The sequence below is a fragment of the Hyperolius riggenbachi genome, chromosome 2 (assembly GCF_040937935.1).
Source record: "Hyperolius riggenbachi isolate aHypRig1 chromosome 2, aHypRig1.pri, whole genome shotgun sequence".
Classification (NCBI taxonomy): domain Eukaryota; kingdom Metazoa; phylum Chordata; class Amphibia; order Anura; family Hyperoliidae; genus Hyperolius; species Hyperolius riggenbachi.
This window is the reverse complement of record NC_090647.1, coordinates 499523614-499550133: the sequence shown is the minus strand read 5'-3', so window position 1 is coordinate 499550133 and position 26520 is coordinate 499523614. Positions and strand designations below refer to the sequence as shown.

The following is a 26520-nucleotide window of genomic DNA, read 5'->3' as shown; positions in this document are numbered from 1 at the left end:
GGGCAAGATGAGAGAATGCAGGGCTGGCGCTTCTCTGCTTATAGCAGAGGAGGAGGTGAGCAAATAACAGCCGGGTGCTCACCAAAACTAGCCGGGTGGAGCACCCGGCTAAAAGAGCCTGGGGAGAACACTGGGTTCCTAAATACACTTCAGCTACAGGTACCTTCCTATGGATAGGGAGGTGGTAGAGAAACAGAAGACTCTACCCAGCACTTTCCTACTATATACCTTTTGTATTCAGTTATCCTCATTACAATTAGAATTTTTCTTGTTGAATTTCAGGTTAAGTTGGGCTTTGATGACAAGAACAACAAAAGGGCTTTAATATTAGAAAATCTTGATGACAAAAACAACACAAACAATAAAATGTAACTTAAAAGTCAGGTTTAGTAGTCGGCAACACACACACGTCACAAGTAGCTGTTCTAGATAGTGTCTCACATTGTGCCCCAAAGCATCTCTGCTGACGTGCTTTATTGCAATGCTGTATGAAGTCAGTGCAAAGCCGGTAGTGCCGCACAGAGATGAATGGGGTGCCTGAGGAGATGTCCATAGGCCACATATACATAGTGTGTGATCTCAGCTCAGAAGCCCCGGCACTGAGTGATCTGGAACATTCTTGGCACACAGGCTAGACTGGGGACTCCCAGCTCACATTAATATGCTTTGTTGTTGTCAGGCTCACCCTTCCTGTGTCTGGTGTTCCTCTTGTGTGCTTAAGACCAAACAAAAATGTATGTGTTTGTCTAAAGGCCCGTACCCACCACGCAATTTCCCAGACGATTTTTCCGATGACTAGCGATTTGAGCAACTATCGATAGTTTCTGCGATCTCGCGACATGGGTACAGGCGCACGATCACATGAACGTCATTTAGCATTGCACAACAATAACAACCGCCACGGCGGATCTTTAAGATCCCCAACCACTCCGCACGAAGTAACACGATCGCTTGACTTCCCGTACACACCAGTCGGGTAATCTCGTTTTGCGTTACCTGACTCTGCCTGCAGGAAGATGGATGGGGCAGCGCGCGTCAGTGGAGAATGCCGCTGGATCCTTCTTCCTGTATCACTGCGTTGAATATGTAGCTTAAGTGTGTAATGCGTTGTACCATTATGCACACATACGTGTTAATCCGCAAGCATGCGGAAATTCATGAACGTGCATGGGCATAATCCGAGTTTTGTTGCCAGTTCGTGAGTATCCACCTATAAAAGGTGGGTGAGAGTTGGACAGTGCTGTTTGTTTCAACAGCTTGGGTTAACCGCTATCTTGGGGCACCCTTTTTATCCAGATTTGCTTCTACGTTGGAACCCTGCCTGTGACCTCGACCTTGCCTGTTGTCCACCTGCCTTGACCTTTAGCCTGTGACCTTGACCTTGCCTGTTAGCTGCCTGCCTTGATCTTTAGCCTGTGACCTCGACCTTGCCTGGTATCTGCCTGATTGACCTTTAGCCTGTGACCTCGACCTAGTTTGCCAGCCACCTGCCTCGAACAACAAGTTACCCACAATCAAAAACTAATTTAGTTGAGTAGTAATGGAGTTCAATATATCGCTGTGTATTAAAACATTAAATCTACTTTTTCAGCTTTTAAACAGAAAACAAGCTCCCCTGTTTAAATCCTTCACCGAGGGAGGCTTTGAATGTCTTTGAGAGAAGAGTGCTCCTGAAGACGGGCGGCTCTGTACTGTGCCTGCGTGAGCACAAGAGAGCATGCTCGCGCAGGCGCAGTGCGGTGCCACATGTCTTAAGGAGCATTTAAGCTCCCAAAGTCTTCCGAAGCCTCTTTCAACAGCGGAAAGCAGTATTAGACCAATATGGTTGAATGCTGCTACCAGGGGAGTCAGCGCTGGAACAGGGGATCTATAGGACCCAGAGCCTTATCTCTCCTTAGGTAAGTATCTGGTTTATAATTTTTTATCTCGGTTCCCATTCACGTCAGATCATTCATTTCATCAATGGACTGTTGTTGGTCATTGAAAACAAACATTCATTTTTGTATGTGTGTACGGTACAAAGCCTGTCTACTGTGATTTGCTATCCCCAACTCCTCCCTCCATAATGAAATTTGTTCTCATTATTTCTTAAGAATTCAGCTCAGAAGAAAAAATATCAGCCGTGTGACTGGAGAGCCAGGCGTGCAGACTGGCTGAGCGAGGTGACTTTTCCCTTGGTCAGTCTTCTATCTGGGATTTCACATGGGCTCAGGGGATTTACCAGTCTCTGTCACTCGCGGTATAAGAAGTGAGATCTTACCTCAGCTAATCAGCCTAGGAATAGCCTTGCGGTGAATGGACTCTGACAAGTGGCAGGTGTGCTGTACGTGATTCGAGGAATGTCACAGCTCCCCAATGTCCCCCTTTTGTTTTTTTGTCTGTGGATTTTTGCCATAGTTTACAGCAGGTTTACTTAGAATTTTTTACAGTTCTTGTATTAGAAATTCACAGCACCTGCGGACTTAAATGGAGAGGTCGTTTACAACAGCATCAAACTACAAAGGGATTTGTGTAGCACTGATACATGCTGTAACAAAAGATCAGTTACCCATCCAGAAAAGCAAGGTGTACACATCATGCAACAGTGAGGAGAATATGGAGGCTGCCATATTCATTTCCTTTTAAATAATACCAGTTGCCTGGCAGCCCTGCTGCTCTATTTGGCTGCAGTAGTGTCTGAATCACACATCTGAAACATGCATGCAGCTAATCTTTAAAATTACACACAATTTTATACCTATCTACAGAGATCCCAAAACACAACATATAATAAATATTTAAAAACCATTAGCCCAGGCCTGGGTAAAGTTTACGCGTCCCGGGCCGTATTGTGCGGACCGCGGACTGCATTCCTGAAATTCCTACCCCCAGTCCCCTCTCCCTCCCTGCAAAGTAGTGAGCGGGCACCAGGGAGTTTGAAACTCACCTTGCTCACCGATGTCACACGTCGCATCTCCACGGCAACAGGGTGCGCCAGCATATTACACCCTGGCTGCCAGCGTGTAATACGCTGGCACCTCTTGACGTCACTTCATGTGACACCCTGTTGCCTGTTGGCAGGCCGGAGGAGCAGCGCACGTCGGCCGGATGCGTAGTTTGTCCAGTGCTGCTTTAGCCTGTGAGAGTTGTTCCCTTATTGTAACTGTGAGAAGGAAAGGAAATTCACAGTGCCCTGTGAGTGAGGCTATATTTGCCCTCATACTGTAGGTATCTCCTCTTTCCCAGACTAGACACACATCAACCCCCCAAACAATTCAACATGTTTCACCCCGTAAAAATCAGTGGCTTCGTCAGTGGTACTGTAACAAAGTGCAAGAGTGCTCAAGGTGCTATACATACATACATACATACATGAACACATTAATCATGGAAAACTAAAGTGTCATAGTCTCACTGCTATATTAACATATATACTGTATAGCCTGTTTTCTGATTACTGTGTTTATTATGTCTGTATAGCACCTTGAGCACTCTTGCACCTCATATCACCTAAGTCTGTTACTTTCATCCCCTCATTTCATGTAATGTGTACCTCACATCTGTGATAAATGGTCTGCACACCATTACACAGACTGGCCTAATTCTGCATTGGTAAACAATAACGATCATTTCGCCAGACTGTTGTTTTGTGTATGGGCCTTAAGGGAGAATTTAATTTTTCACATGGGTGACATGGGGAATGGTGAGCTTCTTCCTTCAATATAAATGTGAACATTCAAAACTCTACATTTTGTTTACACAGGTTGCCTTGTATATATACTGATCAATTATCCATCTAGTCACATGGTCACAGTTTTTCTAATCTGCTCTCAATAGATGCACTCTAGGAGACAATCAGTGTGCAGCCAGCCAGTTGCTTCATGTTGGGATTGCGACAAGGTATTCAGGCTGTATAAAAACACTGGTCTCTGAGAGGACTGGCTGAACTCTGGCTTATGACAAACCACCTACTGCTTCCCAAACACTCAGCTCCCATCAAGGTTTACAATAACTGCAAGTCTGATTCCAATATAGGAAAATCAGCTACCATTAACCACTTTATCCACCACTAATGGTTAAGGGCTCTGCCTCTGACACAGGAGACCAGGGTCCGAATCTCGGCTCTGCCTGTTCAGTAAGCCAGCACCTATTCAGTAGGGGACCTTAGGCAAGTCTCCCTAACAGTGCTACTGCCTATAGAGTGTGCCCTAGTGGCTGCAGCTCTGGCGCTTTGAGTCCGCCAGGAGAAAAGCACAATATAAATGTTATTTGTCTTGTCTTTGTCACTACAGTATATCTACCTCCTCTGGGACTTCATCTAAGCCACGAGGACGTAGATATACGTCTTGTAGCTGAAGCACAGCTGTGCACGATTGGGCTTGCTCCTGTGCAAACCTCTGGCACGATTTGATGCAGCACTAATTGGTGAAAGGGAATATATGTTCCCTGAGCCAATAAGATTGATTTTCACCATTAAAAATATGTTTATTTTTTAAGTTCATAGTGAAAAATACACACAGTAGCATTATTTCAGAATCAAATATCCTTGATCTTGTGATCTACAGGAGAAATAGCCAAACAAAAACAATATTTTTTTTTTTGCTATTTTTTCCCCTCCTTTTTTTCATTAAAATGCATGGAAAACAAAATTGTCCTAGAAAAAAAATGCCATACAATGAAAGTCTAAATTGTCTTGAAAAACAAACAAAAAATAAAACAATATATATTTCATTCATTTAGGGATAAAGTTATTGCTGATTTAATAAGGACATAGTTAAAACGCTAAAACTGCTCTGGTACATAAGGGACAAACAAGGTTAGCGGCTAATCAGCCGCCATTAATCACATGAGGCATACCTCCCAACTTTTTGAGATAAGAAAAAGGAATACTTTAAAACAACAATAACAATAATATTTTTATAGCGCTTTTCTCCATGGGGACTCAAAGCGCTGTGACCCTGCATTAAGCAGTCTCAAAGGCTCTTGGGAAAAGAGGTGAGTTTTTAGCTTTTTTTTTTTTTTTTTATAAAGCTGTCCAGAGAAGGAGCCTCTCGTACTGATTGTGGAAGGGAGTTCCATTGAGTAGGGGCTGCAAAACACGCCCCCTGTCACACCTCTAACCACGCCCCCACCACACCATTCACCATGCATGTCATACAGCATTCCAAATCAAATGATTTAGTTTTAGCTTTCAAATCACACTGCTCCTTTTTATCATCATTATATTTTTTTATTTTGAAATGTTAAAATAAAGAAAAACTATCCATTTAAATGATACTGTAAAGTTTAAAGTCAGTGAAACACATTTTCAGCAGAAAACTACCGATATTAACACAGATCTATAAATCAGTCCTGAAAGAGGGGCAAATAAGGAAGAAAGAGGGACAGGGGGATTTGGTTCCCAAAGAGAGACTGTTCCTCCAAAAGAGGGACAGTTGGGAGCTATGCATGAGGTATGGAAGAGCCCTGCCCTACTGAGCTTACAATCTAAAGGAGGGGTTTCACCACAATACAGGCCATACAGACGCTCCTAATGATCTATTCAAGAATAAGTAAAGATTTCTCATTGGAAAAGGGGTATCAACTACTGAGTGGCTGAAAAATGTAGTGGTTAAGGGCTTTGCCTCTGATACAGGAGACCTGGCTAAAATCTCCACTCTTCCTCTTCCCTGGGCAAGTTTCTGTAATGGTGCCCATACACGGTACAATAAATACATTCGATTTTCCTGTTTTTTCGATCTAAATGATAGAATCAAATGAGAGTTGAAGATAATTATTTTTTTTTAGATCAAGAAATTCAAATGATTATCCCATTTTTTCGAGAAAAATCTGATCGGACATGCTGGAAAAATGTTGATGATTTTGTGTTGTAATTGTATCATGTATGTTAAATTGTATGAAAATATATTTTAGATTTAAATTGTTAGAAATGTTTCAAAGCTTTTTTATCTTTACTTGTAAGAGACTCACCTGTCAGCGGTTCCAGCGCTGACTCAGGCGGCTCGCATGGCGGAGCGCGGCCACGAGCCTTCCGACTTATCTGGTGGCATCCCCAGCACCTCTGCGGAGGTGACTGGGAGTGTGCGTCTCCCCTGCATCCCTGGGCAGGAGCACGTGGCTCAGAGCCGCTCTTATGCCCCCAGACGTCGGCAATGATAGTGTCAGCTGAGAGATTGCTCAGCTGACACTCAGGCAGGATGCTGTGTGCTGATTGGTTGCTGTAGGTTGGGGCCGGCTTGGGCTTTAGGGTATATAATCCCTGTTTCTCATTCAGTCCTTGCCCGTGATAGCAATCAGTACGCTGGTCTGCTGGGCACTCTGTCACTTTGTGATTAATCTTGTTAGTGTATTTCAATGCGACTTTACTACTCAATTATTACATTAGGTTTATGCGACTGCCTGACTGGCTTTATTTTTGACCCCAGCTTTTACTGCCCACTCTCTCGCCTAGTTCTATTGTACTGTAGTTCTCTAAACTCCTGTGTATGACCCTAGCCTGTTAACCGACCTAGCCTATGTCTCAACCTATTGTACCGCAGCCATCCGATATCTCGTGAATGACCTTATCCTGTTAAACGACCTAGCCTTTGTCTCAGCCTTCTGTGTAGTTATCTGATCTCACGTGTATGACCCTAGCTTACGTTTTCGACTACGACTAATCTGAGCCTCAGTATATTAGCCTTATACCAAGCGTGATACTTGTATTGTTAAAAAATAACATGATTGAAGATTTCATGCTTATTTATTTGTTGTAATCACTGCAGTGTTTGTTTGTTTTTGTTTTTTTTACCAAAAACGGTGTGTTTGTATAGCAAATAAATAGGCTTATTATTGGGGAAAAAAATGTCTGTCTCCACCTCTGTGTGTCTTCTTTTAGCCCGTGTCTCTCAATGGGTTCCCTTGTAGTCTCTGTTTTCCCCTTCTGGTTCTATCTCTGTTTATCCTGTTGATGTCTTTGTCTCCCCCCTCTGGTTCTTTTATGTGGATTCTCTTGTACTCTCGGTTTCTGTCTGCTGTGTGTGTTGCTATAAGTTATTTATGTATATCTGTTTGTGGCCGAGTTGTGTTTCTTTGTGTGCGCTTTGTCTCTCTCTCTCTCTGTGACAGCTTATGTTTTCTTTGTGTTCACTTATTTTCCTTTTGGAATGCCTCTGTGCCAGTTCAGAGTCTTTCTATGTGGCCTCTATGGCACCCTAGTTCTGCCAGTGGTGTACATACGTTTGGCAATGATTGTAACAATTCCTGTTAAGTTTGTCTGCTGCATGTTGCAATGTACGATATATTATCTGTTTATACAGGTGCCATGTTGTATATCGAGAAGAAGATGTAGAAAATGGCTAGAGTACAGGCATGTTTGTACTGAAAGAAAATATCTTTTTCATTACTGTTACTGTTGGGTGTCACATGTGGTGGGTTTTTGAGGAAAGTGTAAAGCAGCTTATTGAAACCTCTTACATGTTGAAATGAGTTTTTCTCAATTTGAATTTTCCGCATATTTGATCATTTTCCCCGGATTTTCAGCCTAATCGAACGTTTGTGTATGGTACCTCGAAAACAACTATGCAATTTTTTTGATCTAACTGGATAATCTAACGAAATGTATCTAATAAAAAAAATGGTACCATGTATGGGCACCATAACACTGCCTATAGTGGCTGTAGGTCTGGTGCTTTGAGTCCACCACGAGAAAAGCACAATATAAATGTTCTTTGTCTTTGTTGATTGGGATGCAATGCTGACAACAGCAGGTGCACATTTCCTATTTTGTATCAGGTTTCTGTCTGCACTTTGGCTTTAAGGCAGGTTAAAATTTCCTTCCACTTCTACTTGTCATAAAGGCATTTCTCTGGCTGTAGACATTTCCACATTCCCCAGATGCTGCCACAAAGGAGGTTAAACACAGGCAGGACAGGACTCAAATATTGACTGATGCCGGGACCTCCCTTAGGTTACAGCACAGCCGTCTTCCCACCAGGCTCCACAATAAGAAGCCTTGCTGAGGAGGACTCAGTGCCGGGAATGCATGCCGCGCTGCCATGCAAATTCAGGAGAATATTTCACTGCATAAAACAGCCAATTCACTGTATTCCATTACAGAGCCATTAAACACAGAGGCGCCACGACCATAACAAACAAACATTCTATAAACAGAAAATAAAAGGGTGTGATCATCTGGCACCATTCTCTGCTTCTTATCTGCCCTGCACTGAACAATGTTTACAGGGAATAAAGAGGAACAGCCATTTATACATAACAGCTGATTACATCTGTGCCTGGGGAGACACAATTCAAAAGGGAGTTTAAAGGGTCCTATTCATAAACAGATACAGTATTAAAGGGTAAAGTATAAAATGTAATAAGTACCATATTTTTTGGACTATAAGATGCTCCTGACCATAAGACGCATCTAGGTTCAGAGGACAAAAACCATGGGGAAAAAATATATACTAAACCTGGTGTATCCTTGTTGAAGGGGAATCTTGTGGATTATGCCCTCTTTGTACCTCATGCCCCCTTCTACCTCTTGTGTCTCCCTGTGTCCTCCTCTGTCCCCCGTGTGTCATCCTGTGTCTACCTCTGTCCTCCTTGTGTCCTCCTCTATGCCCCTTTGTGTCACCCTTGTGTCCTCCTCTATGCCCCTTTGTGTCACCCTTGTGTCCTCCTCTATGCCCCTTTGTGTCACCCTTGTGTCCTCCTCTATGCCCCTTTGTGTCCTCCTTGTGTCCTCCTCTATGCCCCTTTGTGTCCTCCTCTATGCCCCTTTGTGTCACCCTTGTGTTCTCCTCTATGCCTCTTTGTGTCCTCCTCTATGCCCCTTTGTGTCACCCTTGTGTCCTCCTCTATGCCTCTTTGTGTCCTCCTCTATGCCCCTTTGTGTCCTCCTTGTGTCTTCCTCTATGCCCCTTTGTGTCCTCCTCTGAATGGGCACAGTACAGTGCGACATTGCAGTGGGTTGGAGGTTCGCAGGCGTGGCAGGCATTCACAAGTCAGGAACTTCCTGCATTTGGACTATAAGATGCAGTGCCGTTTTGCCCCACTTTTGTTGGAGAAAAAGTGAGTCTTATAGTCCAAAAAATATACAGTATAAACAGGGGCGTAACTAGAGCGGAGCAGCCCCTGCAACTGCACGGGGTCCCAGAGCTGTAAGTGGGCCCCAACTACTACTTCACTCCCTCCGATAAAGGGGCCCATCCTTCAGATCAGGTGTTTTTGTGGCTACACTTGTTATGGGTGTGAAGATTATGATGGCCACACTTGTTTTATGACCTTTTCAAGGGCAGTGAGGGTCACAAGGGGTTGGTAAGAACTGGGCTGAACCTTCGCCTCCATCTGCCCCTCCCCCTCCACCTTTGATGCCTCGTTAGGGATAACAGATGATTACCAAGTGCGACTGGTGGCGATGAAGTATGGCAGCATCGGCTCTTGACTTTCTGACATTCTACCCCCCCCCCCCCTACTCTCACCATCCAACCCCTACTCCTCCTTCCAGAACCTGTTTGAGCCAAAGCCAATTCCGGGTACAACCCCCCTTTGTACTTGCCAAAATAAATCATTCTGATTTTGAAAGGGAAAAGGTGGGAACACTGGGAGACCCCAGCACCATGATTTATAGTTACATCCCTAAAGATTAATTAATAATAAATAAAACCATTTTGATCACTGCATTACTAAAAGGGGTTATCAACTCAAATAGAGTCACCACTTTTCAGCCTGAATGCCACTTCTGCGGTGTTTGCTGTTCTTTAGAGCCATTTGGAGTATTTATGCAGTGACTGATGATCACCCTACCAAACATGCCAATGCCACCCACCACTACAGTAGTGGAGGACACACTAGAGCACCATGGAGAACAGTTGTGTTTTTTTCACAGACAATCTTCCCTGTTAGCCATTTTTTGACATTTTAGAGCTAAGTGGTATGTGGCTGCAATGAAAGTCGATGTGTCAGATACAACTACAACTTTCTCAGTAATGAGAGCACAAAAATGGGTGTGGTCATGTGGGCGGGGCTAACTGTAATGTAACGCGTACCAGTGAGGCGGCAATGCAAGAACCATTACTTCCGACACATAAAATTCAAGAACCATTACCTCTGACACATGAAATGCTAGCAGTGCCTCAGTGTTTTACCATAAAATAATCATAACGCAGCAATGATTCACCATAAAATAATCGTAATGTGGCAATCTTGCACCAGAAAATAATCGTAACGCAGCAATGATTCACCGTAAAATAATCGTAATGTGGCAATTTTGCACGAGAAAATAATCGCAACGCAGCAATGATTCACCATAAAATATTCGTAATGTGATAATCTTGCACAAGAAAATAATTGTATTGCAGCAGCGTTTCACCAGAAAATAATTATAATGCAGTAATGTTTCACTAGAAAACAATTGTATTGTGGCCAGTGTTTCACCATAAAATAATCTTAATGTGGCCAGTGTATCACCATAAAATAATCGTAATGTGGCCAGCGTTTCACCACAAAATAATCGTACTGCAGCAATGTATCACTGGAAAATAATCATAATGTGGGTAGCGTTTCACCAAAAACGAATGATCACCTATATAAAAAAAAAAAGCATTTACTCACCTGCAGAAGACTCCTCTCCTTGAGCGCAGCTTCCCCCGACGATCTTCCTGGAGCAGCGCAGCCATCCTGTGAAAGTGCCACACTCACAGGCAGAGAGCAGGGCTACGGGAAGATGGCGCCCGAAGCCCTGTACTGAAGACACAAATAGTCTCCAGTGCAGGGCTTTGGGAGGCATTTTCCCGTAGCCCTGCTCTGCCTGCCGGAAGACTATGCAGGCTGGAGCGGTGAGCTGCGGGGATGAACTGGCACTTCCCCAGGGGGGTCCCACAGTCTGGCGGGAGAAGGTGGGCAAGTCCCCTGCCCGCTGTTACGCTGTCCCCCTCCGTCCCTCCCTGCCTCTCTGCCCGATTGAGGGGGCAAGACATTTTTTTCAGGGAGCCCTGCCCCCTCTCGCCCCACGCTAGAGCTGGCCCCGGCTACAAGTGGCGATCAGTAACTCTATTCGAATAAATGGGGCTTCTGATCACCAGTTCAGCATAATTTTACTACAAATCGCTAGGAATAATCAATGAGATGCAATTAAAGGCTCATACCCATGTCCAACAAAATGTACAACCAACCGCACGACACATTGTTTACACATGACAAGTACGTACACTCACTCCAAACAACTACAAACAAACAAACAAACAACTCACTTACTGAGCGTGGAAGCAAAACTACCAACTGCAAAACGTGTCTGCATTCAAAAACAACAGAGTTGTTCAATAGACTTGTACACACGTGGCCAACCTGCAAGATAGTTATGCCGATTGTTCCAACAGATGGATCTGGCAAACCACCTGTTATCAGTTGTGGTCTTGTTGTTTGGCAGCCGTAAACACTCCCAACTATCTTCCAACAGAATAAGTGTAGATGATCGTTGGGCAGATTGTTTGGAGGTGTGTACGAGCCTTAAAGGACAACTGTAACAAGAGGGATATGGAGACTGCCATATTTATTTTCTTTTAAGCAATACCAGTTGCCTGGCTGTCCTGCTGATCCTCTGCCTCTAATACTTTTAGCCATAGACCCTAAACACGCATGCAGCAGATCAGGTGTTCTGACATTATTGTCAGATCTGACAAGATTAGCTGCATGCTTGTTTCTGGTGTTATTCAGATGCTACTGCAGGCAAATAGATCAGCAGGGCTGCCAGGCAACTGGTATTGTTTAAAAGGAAATAAATATGGCAACCTCCACATACCTCTCACTACAGTTGCCCTTTAACTTCAAGTTCATGCAGGATTTTGAAAATTTTGGACCAATTAAGCACCATCAAGGTTTGAATTGATTACCGTATATACTCGCAAGCAAGCCAAATTTTTGACCCCCAAAAAGTGGGTCAAAAGTTGGGGGGTCGGCTTGCTTGCAAGTCATGTGGTAGAAATACCCCCCGCCGCCTGCTCCCGCTCCCCCCACGGCCGCCCTGCTATTACCTTAGCTCGGCGCCGCTTCTATTCCCCTGTCCTGCTCGTAGTAACTAATTCACAGCAGTCAGCAGCGCACCCCACGGCGGCTGCTGTGATGAGGGAGGGAGCCGTAGATAGAGAGCGGTTCCCATAGTAACGGCGATACACATCGCCGCTACAGGAAGCCGCTCTCTCTACAGCTTCCTCCCTCATCACAGCAGCCACCGTGGGGGCACGCTGCTGTGAATTAGTTACTACGAGCAGGACATGGGAATAGAAGCGGCGCCGAGCTAAGGTAATAGCAGCGGCGGCCTATACCAGCTATACTGCGCACGATACTAGCTATATTGGGCACGATACTAGCTATACTGGGCACAATACTAGCTATACTGGGCACAATACTAGCTATACTGGGCACTATACTAGCTATACTGGGCACTATACTAGCTATACTGGGCACGATACTAGCTATACTGGGCACGATACTAGCTATACTGGGGCACTATACTAGCTATACTGGGGCACTATACTAGCTATACTGGGGCACTATACTAGCTATACTGGGGCACTTTACTAGCTATACTGGGCACTACCTACCCATACTGGGCACTTTACTAGCTATACTGGGCACGATACTAGCTATACTGGGCACTTTACTGGCTATACTGGGGCACTACTTACCCATACTGGGCACTATACTAGCTATACTGGGCACTATACTAGCTATACTAGGGCACTACCTACCCATACTGGGCACTTTACTAGCTATACTGGGCACTATGCTAGCTATACTGGGCACTATACTAGCTATACTGGGCACTACCTACCCATACTGGGCACTTAACTAGCTATACTGGGCACTTAACTAGCTATACTGGGCACGATACTAGCTATACTGGGTACGATACTAGCTATACTGGGGCACCACCTACCCATACTGGGCACTATACTAGCTATACCGGGACACACTGGGGGGATCACATGGACAGCATTTCCTACCCCCAGCTTATATGACGGTCAATCATTTTTTCCTGGTTTTTCAGGTAAAAGTTGGAGGGTCGGCTTGCTTGCGAGTATATACAGTAGTCCAATTTCAAGCCACATATATTTGCACCCAGAATTTACATAATCTTGCATGAACTATGAATTATTTGCATCCCATGGATCATCCCTACAAATCAGGGAATTGTTCTAACTGATTGTAACATTTGAAAAATCTAACCAATGTAACACACACACACATACACATCCAATTTTCCCCCAATTATGATGTATGCTTGGGTCCATAAATCAAGAAACTGACAATCTACCCTACAACGTGCAATTTTCATAAAAATTACCAGGATCTTCTGTTATTGAAAAAAAAAATGTGAAATTCAAAAAGATCTCTCAAATTCCTCAAATGCATTAAAAAAAACAAAAAAAAAAACAAAAAAAAAAGCTTTAGATTAATTTCTGAAAATTGGATCATTTTATAGTATCCTGTGTGTGGCAAAATTTGGGGCTATCTGACCAATCAGCAAACATGTTAAAAGGCCCAGCCTTTAGCTGCCCACGCACTACCAGAGTTCCCCCAACCCTGTCCTCAAGGCCCACCAACAGTACATGTTTTGCAGAATGCCAACCTACATTCACAGGTGAGGCAATTAGTGTGTCAGCAGAGCCGATTACCTACCTCTGTGGATTTCTACAAAACTAGCACTGTTGGTGGGCCTTGAGGACAGGATTGGGGAACACTGCACTATACAATGTTTTGCCCTATTCCACATTCAAACGCCTAATTGGGCAAAAATTTTGCTTAACGCCTCAGCCCAGCAACACCGCGATCAGCCCCACAATTGACATTACATGATTGGGAATGTCGGTTCTTCGACCAGTGTTGCGTACAATGTCCATCACGGCCTGCTTGGTAGTACGGTTGCATAGTCTATGGCTAGCTTTAGCTTTTAGCTACAAACAGAAGGTAGTTGCAATAATTCAAGTGCGTAATTGTAGTTACCCACAATGCACCACTGCTGAATATGCAAATGATCTCTTTATGCCCCTTGAAGCCAGGCTTATATCCAGAACCGCTGGCGTATAGCAAGCCTATAGTTTATAAATTCTACAGAGCCACACCGACCCAACATGCAGACAACCTGTTTCAGTGCATGGCAGGGATTGATATGGCTCTATGGCATACATGTCAAACTCCGGCCAGCGAGCCAAATCTGGCCCTTAGAGCCATTAAAGAGAATCTGTACTCTAAAATTCTTACAGTAAAAAGCATACCATTCTATTCATTATGTTCTCCTGGGCCGCTCTATGCTGTTTCTGCCTCTCCCTGCTGCAATCCTGGCTTGTAATTAACAGTTTTTAGAAACAAATTGTAATTAGCAGTCTTTACAAACAAACTAACCAGCTCAGTCTGTGACTCACACAGAGCGTGGAGAGGGTGTGTTATAGCTTCTGCCTATAACAGCAGACAGCACATTTCTGCCTGAGCCCGACAAAGCTTCAGAGGAAAGAAGATTAGATTATATAACAGAGATAACACAGCCACTGTGCAACTAGGAAAGGCTGCAGTAAGCCAGTGCACAATAGAACAGGTATAGGAACTTATAGGATAGAAGAAATAAGGCTGAACATTTTGTTACAGAGTCTCTTTAAATTTGGGCCTCAAGTGGTTTCCCCAGTTTGCATTATGTTTGGCCCACTCTAGACCAGCAGGGAAGCTATATTGGAGGTGAAACACTACAACACCAGGGAATCCATACGGGGTAGTTGGGGGGGGGGGGGAAGCGCTAAACACTATGGAACTGTATAGAGGAGGGTGGAGGCCTCTAGACACCAGGGAACTGTGTAGGGAGAGAAGACCACTAGACACCAGGGAACTGTATGGGGGGGGGGGGGCGGGGGGGCATTAGAAACCTTGAAACTTTATAAGAGAGTAAGGTGGCCAGCAGACATCGAGGGTTGGCCAACGAGTAGGTCCCACTGTACAATTTCAGCACACTTTGTAATTGAGTTTGACACCCTTGCTCTATGGAATAGGGATTGGACCAGAACAACTGGTAACCACGCAGTTTGGGGTGACAACCCCCCTGTTCAACATCCCGTCACTCAGGAACAATGTGTCGCACAGACACGTGGCATAGTGCAAATGAAAGCCAAGATTCTCAACTTTCCAACGATATGATACATAGGTACCTAAAAATATACATACTCGCATCTTCACACTGAATGAGAGACCTGTTTATTTACAGTGCTAGCTTGATGGGAAACTGAAGTTGCACTTTAAGATTCCAAGCTTCATTAAACTCCAAAGTGAATTAGGATGAGTTTCCACTTTTTGGCTTGCAGGTGTTTTGCGATCCTGATGAGTGGCATGATCCTCAGCCCAGATAAGTGTCCTGTTACGTGACGATCTTGCAGAATCTCATATTACACTGATCTCGCTCATGTTAGTTTCCACTACTATTACAGTTTATTAAGGGAAGGGGGGGGGGGGGGGGGGGGGGGGGAGACGGACTAAGACAATTAAATTATGTGATATATACTAAATGGACCACAAGAGACATGTGAGCAATAGTTTGGGTAACTGATTATCCCGATCGATTTGCTGATTGGTCAGAACCCCAAAACAACAAAAACGTGAACAATGGCTCATTTTGCTCCAAACAAGTGCCAGCAGGTTTCTAGTAAGCTGTCTGTACACTATTCAATTATCACTCACTTCTGTTTTCATTGGACATTACTATTAATATAATGATCAATTATACTGTATTACAACTGAGAAAAGACCAGCAATGTGGATCTTTTGGTCTATTTTATCCCTTAATAATTGATAATTGAATAATTGAACTTCATCCCAATCAGTAGCTGATACCCCCTTCCCATGAGAAATCTTTTCCTTTTCACAAACGGATCATTAGGGGGCTCTGTATGGCTGATATTGTGGTGAAACCCCTCCCACAGTGTGATGTCAGGACCATGGTTTTGACATCACACTGTGGGAGCCTTGTTACATTGTGGGAAATAACAGCTGCTTACAGTTGTTTCCAACTGCCAAAAAAGCAAGCAGCATCTCCTTCCACTGACATCACCTGCCAACAGTAAAAATGTTACCATGTGATAAATGTCAAAATGTAAATCAGAGAGAGGAATGATTTTACAATGGGCAAACCCTGACTAAACCATTTATACATAATTATTGTAAAAATGAAGCACTTTTTTATTACATTATTTTCACTGGAGTTCCTCTTTAAGGGTGCCCATACATCACATGAATTTGTGACGATCGACCTTTTGATCCAATGATTTTAACATGTAAAAATAATAAAATGTTTCTGTCAGTAATAACTGTTAATGACTCACTGGGGTTTACAGCAAGCATTATTAACTCGCTGAAGATAAACTTTATTGCAATCATTTGAGACAGTTCACTTTAAACAGAGAGGAGATCAAACATATGATAAAAGCTAGAAAAACGCTTTATTTACATTGTAAAAAAAAAAAAAAAAAAAAAAAAAAAAAAAAAAAAAGATGACTAATGTTGGTCACACATGCACATTTCAAAGGCAGAGAGCACACTTGCAGAAAACGAGCGCCATATTCCGCACACAATTTTTGAAGGACATGCAGGATTTAACTTGCACGTCTTCTCACAGCAGCTGCCACTAACAAACAGGAAATCGCACATGGTGTGTGACATTATGCTGCAGGATGCTGAAGGAGAACTCTTGCACAGGAGAGATGAAAAACACAGAGAAATCCACCCTGTGTGTCTTTAGGGCTGGTTCACACGGACATCCGCCCCGCATTTACCACCGGCGTTCGGGACTCGTTGTTAAAAGCTCCCATTCAAGTGATCCCTGCCTTACAGGAAATGTCAGCCAAATAATGCTACCTCATGATCTACTTTACCTGGGACTTCCTGCAGCCAACACGTCCCACGCTGAAGCTCCACTCTCAGACGCCGGCCCGGGGTCCCCGCCGATGCAGAAGAGGTCGTCTCTACTGCACCTGCGCAAGCGCCTGTCCATCAAGTCCACATTGTCCGGAGTGTACTGCGCAGGCGGTACAAGGGGCTGGAGGAAGCCCGGGGTAAGTAGATCATGGGGTAGCATTATTTGGCTGACATTTTCCTTTAAGCGACTGAAAACTTAAAAATGACCAATTTTATTCAACGTCTAAAAAAAAAATCCAACTCGCCATAATATTTAGTTGAAAATGGTCACAACAATCGATAATGTGTAAGGTGGCCACACAGGATACAAGAAAACAATGCAATTTTATAACAATTTCGATGAAAACGGTTGTTGTACGGAATACTTGAAAGCCTTTTTTTTTATTATTATTTGACATATCTGATGGATTTTATCAGAAGTTCTTATTTTTATTCTAGATAAGTTGTTGGTGAGTGGTGGATTTTTATGATGAAAATGAAATGGTGTAGGGTAGATTGGCAATTTTCTCAAAGTTTTAAGTTGGTTTTTTTTGCATAATTGGTGAAACATTGAACACGGGTGTGATTCATTGGTCAAATTTTTAAAATAATCAAAAAATCTGTGTAGCCAATGTTGACGGTGAATATATTTTACGTACAAATACATCCTAGGTTGATCTTAAAACCTCCCAACAAGATCTTTTTATCTCTGGGACTAGACTGTAAATTGAACAAGTGGGCATGGAGGAAAATTACCACCATAATAAAATGGCGTACATGGCTTTTTGGTGCAGGAATGATGGCTTACCTGGCTGCCGCACAAATTTGGGGGGGGGGAGGGGGGGTTAAATACTATTCACCTTCAAGTCGTAGAAACTTGGAGAGAGAAGAAATTCGGGGTCTGGCAATCGCTGGATCCCTGAATTAACCCGTGCGCAAACTATTGAAATTGTGCAATTCAATATTTTCCTTAAATCGTTCAGGCCTAGCTGCCACCTTCATTCCCGTATAAACAATGCCAGTTGCCTGGCTGTCATGCTGAGCTTTAGGCTTTAGTTGTTTTTGAGATACAAACTTGCAACAAGCTTGCAACCAGTGGAGCAGACTAAAGTCTGATCTGCAAGCTCATTCTAGGCCAGTGACTAAAAGCATCAGCACAGAAGTCAGTTAAAGAGAACCCGAGGTGGATCTTCAGGGAGGCAGATGGGACACAAACACATGTCTTCTGCCTAATGACATGGCTCGGTGTCCCCCAACCGCCACCGCACTATAGCCCCTTGAGCTTAGCGACAAAATGTGTCGCTAACTCAGAGGTAAACACAGGGATTCCCTGTTCAAAAAGCCCACCAGGGGCGTTCCTGCATGGTTTCCTGAGTTGCCATTGGGCAGCGCTCTCTCCCTGGCCACGCCTCCTTCCGCTTCCCCGCCTCCCTGCACACTATAAGAGACACACAGTCTCTCAGCGCAGCGTCTTGACCCAGAGGTAACAAAAGTGAAAGTGGGCCATTGCGGGCCACAGGAGCAGCAGTTTTTGCGGCTACCTGATCCGCTCAGCCCCACGGATCAGGTAGCCTAATTTTTTTTCATTTTTTGAGCCCACCTCGGGCTATCTTTAACTGGCATTTTTTACTAGAGAATGAAGATGGCAGGTTCTCTTTAAACAAGTCCTGTGGGGAAAAGCATATACTTACCTCCCTGTCCTCCTCTATCTTACTGCACAAATGTCCTCTCCCCGGATGCCACTATTGCAGAAGTGAAGCTCTTAGGCTGCTCCATCCAAAATGACTATCGCATCCCTTCCCTTCCAGAACTCTGCACCATGGGTTGGAAAGCAGCTAGTGGCATACTGGTAGCATTTTTCAGTGACCCGGCACATGTTATTACGTAATAATACAGTGGGATGCGAATGCTTGGGCAACCTTGTTAATACTCATGATTTTCCTGTTGGTTGTTACAATCAAAAATGTCAGTTAAATACTGTATATCATATAGGAGACACACATAGTGATATTTGAGAGGTGATATGAAGTTTATTGGATCTACAGAAAGTGTGCAATAATTGTTGAAACAAAATTAGGCAGCTGCGTAAATTTGGGCACCACAAAAAAAAAGAAATAAAAATCAATATTTAGTACAGGGGTCAGGAACCTTTTTGGCTGAGAGAGCCATAAACGCCACATATTTTAAAATGTATTTCTGTGGGAGCCATACAATATTTTTCAAACTAGGACTGTGCGCATGCGCAGCAGAGGGCTGTCCCTGTTGCCATGGTGCTGTGTATACAGTTGATCCGCCGGGCAGTGGAAGTGTCAGACACATCAGCAATTTTCCCAAGAGCCAGACAGGAGAAATACCGACTAACAGCTTATACAATTAGCTAGCTGACTTGGGGGTTGATTCACTTTGTAGGACTAGATCCCCGCACTTTGGCCCAATAGGCTGCCTATAAAATGACAGGCAGCCTGTTGGGCTAATCAAAGTGCGGGGATCTCATCCTTCAAAGTCACTGGACCTGACAAGGCCCAGAGTGGGACAATTGGAGCAGCTGTTCGTTTTGGGGTAGCGTGAGTAAGTCAGTAGTGCATGCTACAGCAGTAGCCTGCCTACTTTGAAATTTTTACTTGCGCTGCCACACTAAGCTGTGCTGCTTGAGTAGTGTAGCTTAGTGAATCAAACCCTAATGATTTGTATGTGAGCCAGATGTAGCCATCAAAAGAGCCACATCTGGCTCCCGAGCCATAGGTTCCCTACCCCTGATGTAGTAGATTCTCCCTTTGCAGACATTACAGCCTCTAAACGCTTCCTGTAGGTACCAATGAGAGTCTGGATTCTGGTTGAAGGTATTTTGGACCATTCCTCTTTATAAAACATCTCTAGTTCATTCAGGTATGATGGCTTCTGAGCATGGACAGCTCTCTTTAACCCACACCAAAGATTTTCAGTTATATTCAGGTCTGGGGACTGAGATGGCCATTCCAGAACATTGTACTTATTCCTCTGCATGAATGCCTTAGTGGATTTTGAGCAGTGTTTAGGGTCGTTGTCTTGTTGATTGATCCAGCCCTGGCGCAGCTTCAGCTTCATCACTGATTCCTGGACATTGGTCTCCAGAATCTGCTGATACTGAGTGGAATCCATGCATCCCTCCACTTTTACAAGATTCCCATTCCCTGCACTGGCCACACAGCCCCACAGCATGATGGAACCAGCACCATATTCTACTGTAGGTAGCAGGTGTTTTTCTTGGAATACTGTGTTCTTTTTCCTCCGTGCATAATGCCCCTTGTTAATCCTAAATAACGCAAGTTTAGTTTCATCAGTCCACAGCACCTTATTACAAAATGAAGCTGGCTTGTCCAAATTTGCTTTAGCATACCTCGAGCGGCTCTGTTTGTGCTGTGGGTGGAGAAAAGGCTTCCTCTGCATCACTCTTGCATACAGCATCTCCTTGTGTAAAGTGCGCCGAATGGTTGAACAATGCACAGTGACTCCATCTGCAGCAAGATGATGTAGGTCTTTTGGTGCTGGTCTGTGGGATGACTCTGACTGTACTTACCATTCGTCGCTTCTGTCTATCCGAGATTTTTCTTGGTCTGCCACTTCAAGCCTTAAAGAGACTCTGTAACATCAAACACATCCCTTGGGGGGTACTCACCTCGGGTGGGGGAAGCCTCAGGATCCTAATGAGGCTTCCCACGCCGTCCTCTGTCCCACGGGGGTCTCGCTGCAGCCCTCCGAACCTCCGAACAGCCGGCGACAGACCCGACTGTCAGTTCAATATTTACCTTTGCTGGCTCCAGCGGGGGTGCTGTGGCTGCTTTCGGCTCCGAAGTAGACGGAAATACCCGATCTCAGTCGGGTCCGCTCTACTGCGCAGGCGCCGGAAACTTGCGCCTGCGCAGTAGGGCAGAGCCGACGGCGATCGGGTATTTCCGCCTACTTCAGAGCCGACAGCCGTCAGAGCGCCTGCGCAGGAGCCGGGAAGGTAAATAATGACGTCATCTTGTACGGAGGGCCGCAGCGAGACCCCTGAGGGACGGAGGACGGCGTGGGAAGCCTCATTAGGATCCTGAGGCTTCCCCCACCGAGGTGAGTACCCCCCAGGGGTACGTTACAGATTCTCTTTAAGTTGAACTGAGCCTGTGAGCTTCCATTTCCTCAATATGTTCCTAACTGTGGAAACAGAGCTGAAATCTCTGAGACAGCTTTCTGTATCCTTCCTCTACACCCTGATGGTGAACAATCTTTCTCTTAAGGTCCTTTGAGAGTTGTTTTGAGATCCCCATGTTGCTACTCTTTAGCGAAAATTAAAAGAGGAGGGAAACTTACAATTGACCCCCTTAAATACTGTTTCTCATAACTGGATTCCCCTATGTATGTAGGTCAGGGGTCACTGAGCTTACCAAGCCAATTTTAGTTCCAATAATTAGTTCTAAAGGTTTTGGAATCAAAATGACAACAGTGCACAAATGTATGAACCTGCCTAATTTTATTTAAACAATTATTGCGCACTTTCTGTAAATCCAATAAACTTCATATCACTTCTCAAATATCACTGTGTGTGTCTCCTATATGATATATTCAACTGACATTTTTAACATAACAACCAACGATTTATACAGGAAAATCATGACGATTAACAAGGTTGCCCAAACGTTCGCATCCCACTGTATGTCACCAGGTCATGAAGGAGAGGCACCCCTGCGCGGATGAAGGCAGGAACATATGGAGTAATGGAGCCAGGACAGGTGAGTCGCAATCCTGCCAAAAACTATGAATGGAACCCAGAGACAAATTTAATGTTGAGGGGAGACCTATTGGGGCCCGCCAGCCCTTTCAGGGGCTCTGAGGGATGAATTTGCAAAGAAAATCCTAATGCTACCTACATGGGTGGGGTGTAAGTAGGCCCCCAGGTTAATCTAGGCCTGGGGCCCAATTGTGACTAGAACCGGCACTTGCTACATAGTTCCAGTATTTTAACAAGCTGTGTTACACAGTCATAGCTGCAATTACTTTGGTGTTCTCTCAGGTAACCCCTCAGCAGCTCTGCATGTTTCATTGTGAAGGCTGGCAGACATGGTGCTCAGCTGCTGGTAAGATTGGAGTAAATGACAATTCTGGCACCACTAGCTTTGTACCGGTGGACTCAGTGCAAATCTACAAGACCAATGACTTACCGTCACAAATACGTCACATGGTGTTTACCTAGATTTACTTAAAAGCTCTTCCTTCAGAAGTTATTTTGCAAGTCCAGACTGAAAGGCAGGATAAAAGAAGCTCCTGCCTCAACCATCTGTTACAGCTAAAGATAAGGCCTATAGCTGAGAATGGTACGGTTAGCCATCTCTGTACAATGATTAACTGCTAATATTTATCCTAATCTAGCCCAGCTCACTGATAACTACACACTTCCTGGATTACTGCTCACGCAGGAGTGCCAGGCCAGTATGCTCACCATCATGAAAGATCATAGAAGGAGCTCAGTGAAAACTTTTTTTGCAGTTGGAAGCTGGACGGAAGCCTAGAACACCCTGAGGGATTGCTGTTGCCCAGCAGAGGTCGGAACTCGATCCCTCGGGTGACAGCGCATAGCCCATGCTGTACAGATGCGTCACTAGTGATGCGTCTGTTGCTATGAAGGAGGTGCAGGAACAGTAAGCGGTGCCAGGGCCAGATTTACAACTCAGAGGCCTGGATGCACTGGTGTCCTAAACCCCGCCCCTGAACAATATTCTAATCCCTGCCTTATGTCACTAAAGGCAGCCATACACTGGTCGATGTGCCATCAGATCGACCAGCTGACAGATCCCTATCTGATCGAATCTGATCAGATAGGGATCGTATGGCTGCCTTTACTGCAAACAGATTGTGAATCGATTTCAGCCTGAAACCGATCACAATCTGTTCAGCTGCTCCTGCCGCCTGTCCTCCCCCCGCGCATACATTACCTGACGCTGGCTCCCGGGCATCTTCTCCACGCTGCACCGCTCTGTTCTTGCTCCATCTCGGTGCTTCCTGTGTCACTCCGTGACCAGGAAGTTCAAATAGAGCGCCCTCTATTTGAACTTCCTGGGTCACTGCAGTGACCCAGGAAGCGCCGGGATGGAGCGGGTGCAGCGCTGAGAAGATACGGAGAAGACGCCCGGGAGCCCGCATCAGGTAATGTATTTTTCATCGGATCGGCCGCCGCTAGCGACGCGCACTTTACCCGCGGGCGATCGAGGGTAATTTCCCGCACGGCGCGATCGACGGACCGATCCGATTTCGGGAGGAAATCGGATCGTCGGCGGCGTTTACCGCGAACGATTGGCAGCAGATTCGATCCCAGGATCGAATCTGCTGTCGAAACGGCCGGGAATCGGGCCAGTGTATGGCCACCTTTACTGTCCTTAGAATCTTACAGTCTAATCACTGTCTCACATCATCCTTGGTGACCATACATGGTACAATTTTTTCATACAATCTTACCATTTTTATGTAGTATAAGGGTAAATTAAGTGAATATACTGAAAGGATAATTTAGGCAGTTCCCTTATACTACATACAATTGGTAAGATTGGATGAAAAAATTGTACCATGTATGGCCATTAGTGACATGAGACAAGGATTAGGCTGCCTGAGGTCAGTGATATGAGGCAGGGATTACAGTGCTAGCTCCAGAGGTCAGTGATCTGAGGAGGAGGGGCTACCTCTCCAACATAAGGCGCCTGTAGGCATGTGCCTACAGTGATTTATGGAAAATCTGACCCTGAGTGGCGCACAACAGAGGAGTTTACCAGCGGCATGGGAATGGGGAGAACAATGCGCTCAATGCTCGCTCAGGTGTCAGGGATCACTAAAGATCAGGCATGCTGAATCTTTAGCAGATGTCGGGCAGCCATTATACACATGCTGAATTAACGCAAGATTCTTGGCCGAGGTGGTCTTTATGATCATGTACATAGCCATGATATATGAACATAGCAGAGTTCAATCCAGCATACATACCTAGCTTGGGTCTGCAGAAAACCAAAAAAATAGAGATGATTGGATAGACTGTTGGAATAGGTTTGCCATATTTTTGGCCAATGGGTCTTCTTTGTAATCAGTTTACAAGGTTCTAACTGGGCAACACATGGTTCCCTCTAGGTTGGCCAAAATTCAGAACACCATGGACTTCACTGTCTTTGTGGTGATGTACGTAACTTTTTACTTGCTTTTGGCACCATGTTTCTACATTTTTGGACTCTTCTAGTAAACTAGGGATCCCTAGATCTTTACGGCCCAGTCGATGTATCAGACGGGTGTCAAGGCCCCAAAGTGGGGGTAGATGCTGGAAGGAAATCCAGATTTTCCCTCAGAGACATAATGGAGTAAAGCCCCGTCTTTTTCTGCAATTTTAATATGGGGCATGAAGAGTTTCAGGGCATTAATGAAGGTTTTATAAGTGGATGAGTTGTAGCCTTACTCAGTTTATTATTATTCGAGGGGTGCCAGGTAAAGACATACCGTAATCTAGATTGATTACCTCACTTTCTGGTGAGGGCCATAATGTACTTCTTGTTTTTGGGGATACTTCTACAGTACTTTCCAATCTAGGATTCTTCACAGGTGTATACGCTTATACAGCAAAGTCCCCAGTATTCAGCACTGTCGGGGATCGCCTGATGCCAGATACATGTGTTTGTCAGTTGCTTGAGAAACCAGACGAAAAAGCACAACCCACCGCAGGATAAAATACTCACCGAGTATCCAGCGACATCTTCTAGCCTTCCTGTAGCTCCTAGCACCTGACGCCCTCCGTGTATGGCTCGCGGAGTGTCACCTGACCCGCGTCGGGTCATGTGACACATCGGGAGCTGTGCGCAGACGCCGAGAAAGACGCTAGGAGCAACAAGAAGACTAGAACACAGCACTGGAGGCTTGGTAAGTATTTTATTCCCTGCAAACCCCCCATAAAAACCCCCAAAGCACAGTCCCCGTTATCCCCTCAGGCACGGCGGTTAGTTGAGACTTCCGGATGCCTGGGTTCGGGATGACGAGGACATTGCTGTAGTAAGTCAGAATATCAGGGGCTGACATTCCACCCATTTTCTTATCCCTGTTGATTATTCTATAACTGGTCCTGCATTTAGACCTTGCCCAGATACATTCATGAAAGAGCCTGTTTTAAAGAGACACTGAACCGAAAAAAAAATGATGATATTATGATTTGTATGTGTAGCACAGCTAAGAAATAAAACATTAAGATCAGATACATCAGTGTAATTGTTTCCAGTACAGGAAGAGTTGAGAAACTCCAGTTGTTATCTCTATGCAAACAAGCCATTAAGCTATCTGACTAAGTTAGTCGTGGAGAGGGCTGTTATCTGACTTTTATTATCTCAACTGTTCCTGGACTATTTACTTTTCCTCTGCTAGAGGAGAGGTCATTACTTCACAGACTGCTCTGAAAGACTCATTTTGAATGCTGAGTGTTGTGTAATCTGCACATATTATAGAATGATGCAATGTTAGAAAAAACACTATATACCTGAAAATAAAAGTATGAGAATATTTTCTTTGCTGCTAATCTTCTAGTAATTATTCATAGTACACAACCAATTCACTATATCATATTTTTTTTTTTCGCTTCAGTGTCTCTTTAAAGTGGGATTGTCACCATAAAAATCAAATTTCAACAGCAACTGGTCTGAGTGTATTAAGTGATAAAGATGCTAATCCTGCATTCAAAACTTTTTCTGCTGTGATGGTTTGGAGTTATCACATACCTTAAAGGCACTGGCCCTTTTATTGTCATTGGCTGGCAAAAGAGTTTCATGCTCTGGGGTCTTTTTATCTATAATATATTCGTCCTCTTCCCTTTATTTCCCCCACCTTCTAATGACATAAGACAGTGCACTTCCTAGTATAGACCTCAGTGGGAGTGTCTGAAAACTCGAGTGAAGGGGTGGGGGGGGGGGGGGGAGGGGTGGCGGATAATGAATACACAATTAGCAAGAGGATAAAAAAAGAGTGAGGGAGGAAATGATGTCAGGATTAGCTTCATTCAACGGTATGTGCAATACAGCTGTTATGTAGGTAGAACTAGTATTTATCTACTTATATATGTGTTTTTTATTTATAGGTTAGCATGGGTGTCACTTCTTCTTTAAATCATGTGATGGAGAGGATAATCAGAAGGCACACATAAACAAGATCCTTGGGCAGAATTAGCATTTTCATCATTTCCACCCTGCCGAGAGGGCTAAAGTAAGGACAGTCCCATCCACTCAACGTCCCCCTGCTTACTTTGATCACACTCTTGAAATTCAAGACAAACAAATTGCTAGTCTCATTTTTTCCCTAGTTTTTATCCAGCAACCTAGATCCAAAAGAATGTTTTTTTCAACCAAAAATAGTTTTGTTTACCAACCCCCCTGCCTCAAAGCCAGAGGTTTCTCTTGCTCCCTGCTGCATAGACACAAACCTACATGCCGGGTCAAGACAAGCAATCAGGCTCATAAACAGCAGTTATCTTCCATGACGGCAGTGGGATCATTTTTTTATTCATTTAGTTATGTTTAAAGGGGCACTATGGCGATAAATTGTAAAATTTAAAATATGTGCAAACATAAACAAATAAGAAGTACGTTTTTTTCCAGAGTA

At 44.4% G+C, this 26520-nt stretch overlaps 1 protein-coding gene across 2 annotated transcripts in view; it reads right to left on the bottom strand.

The window, feature by feature from the left end:
* Window positions 1–26520, bottom strand: part of DOP1B (DOP1 leucine zipper like protein B) — a 232104-nt gene that overhangs the window by 181559 nt on the left and 24025 nt on the right. The gene's annotated exons all lie outside the window — the stretch shown is intronic.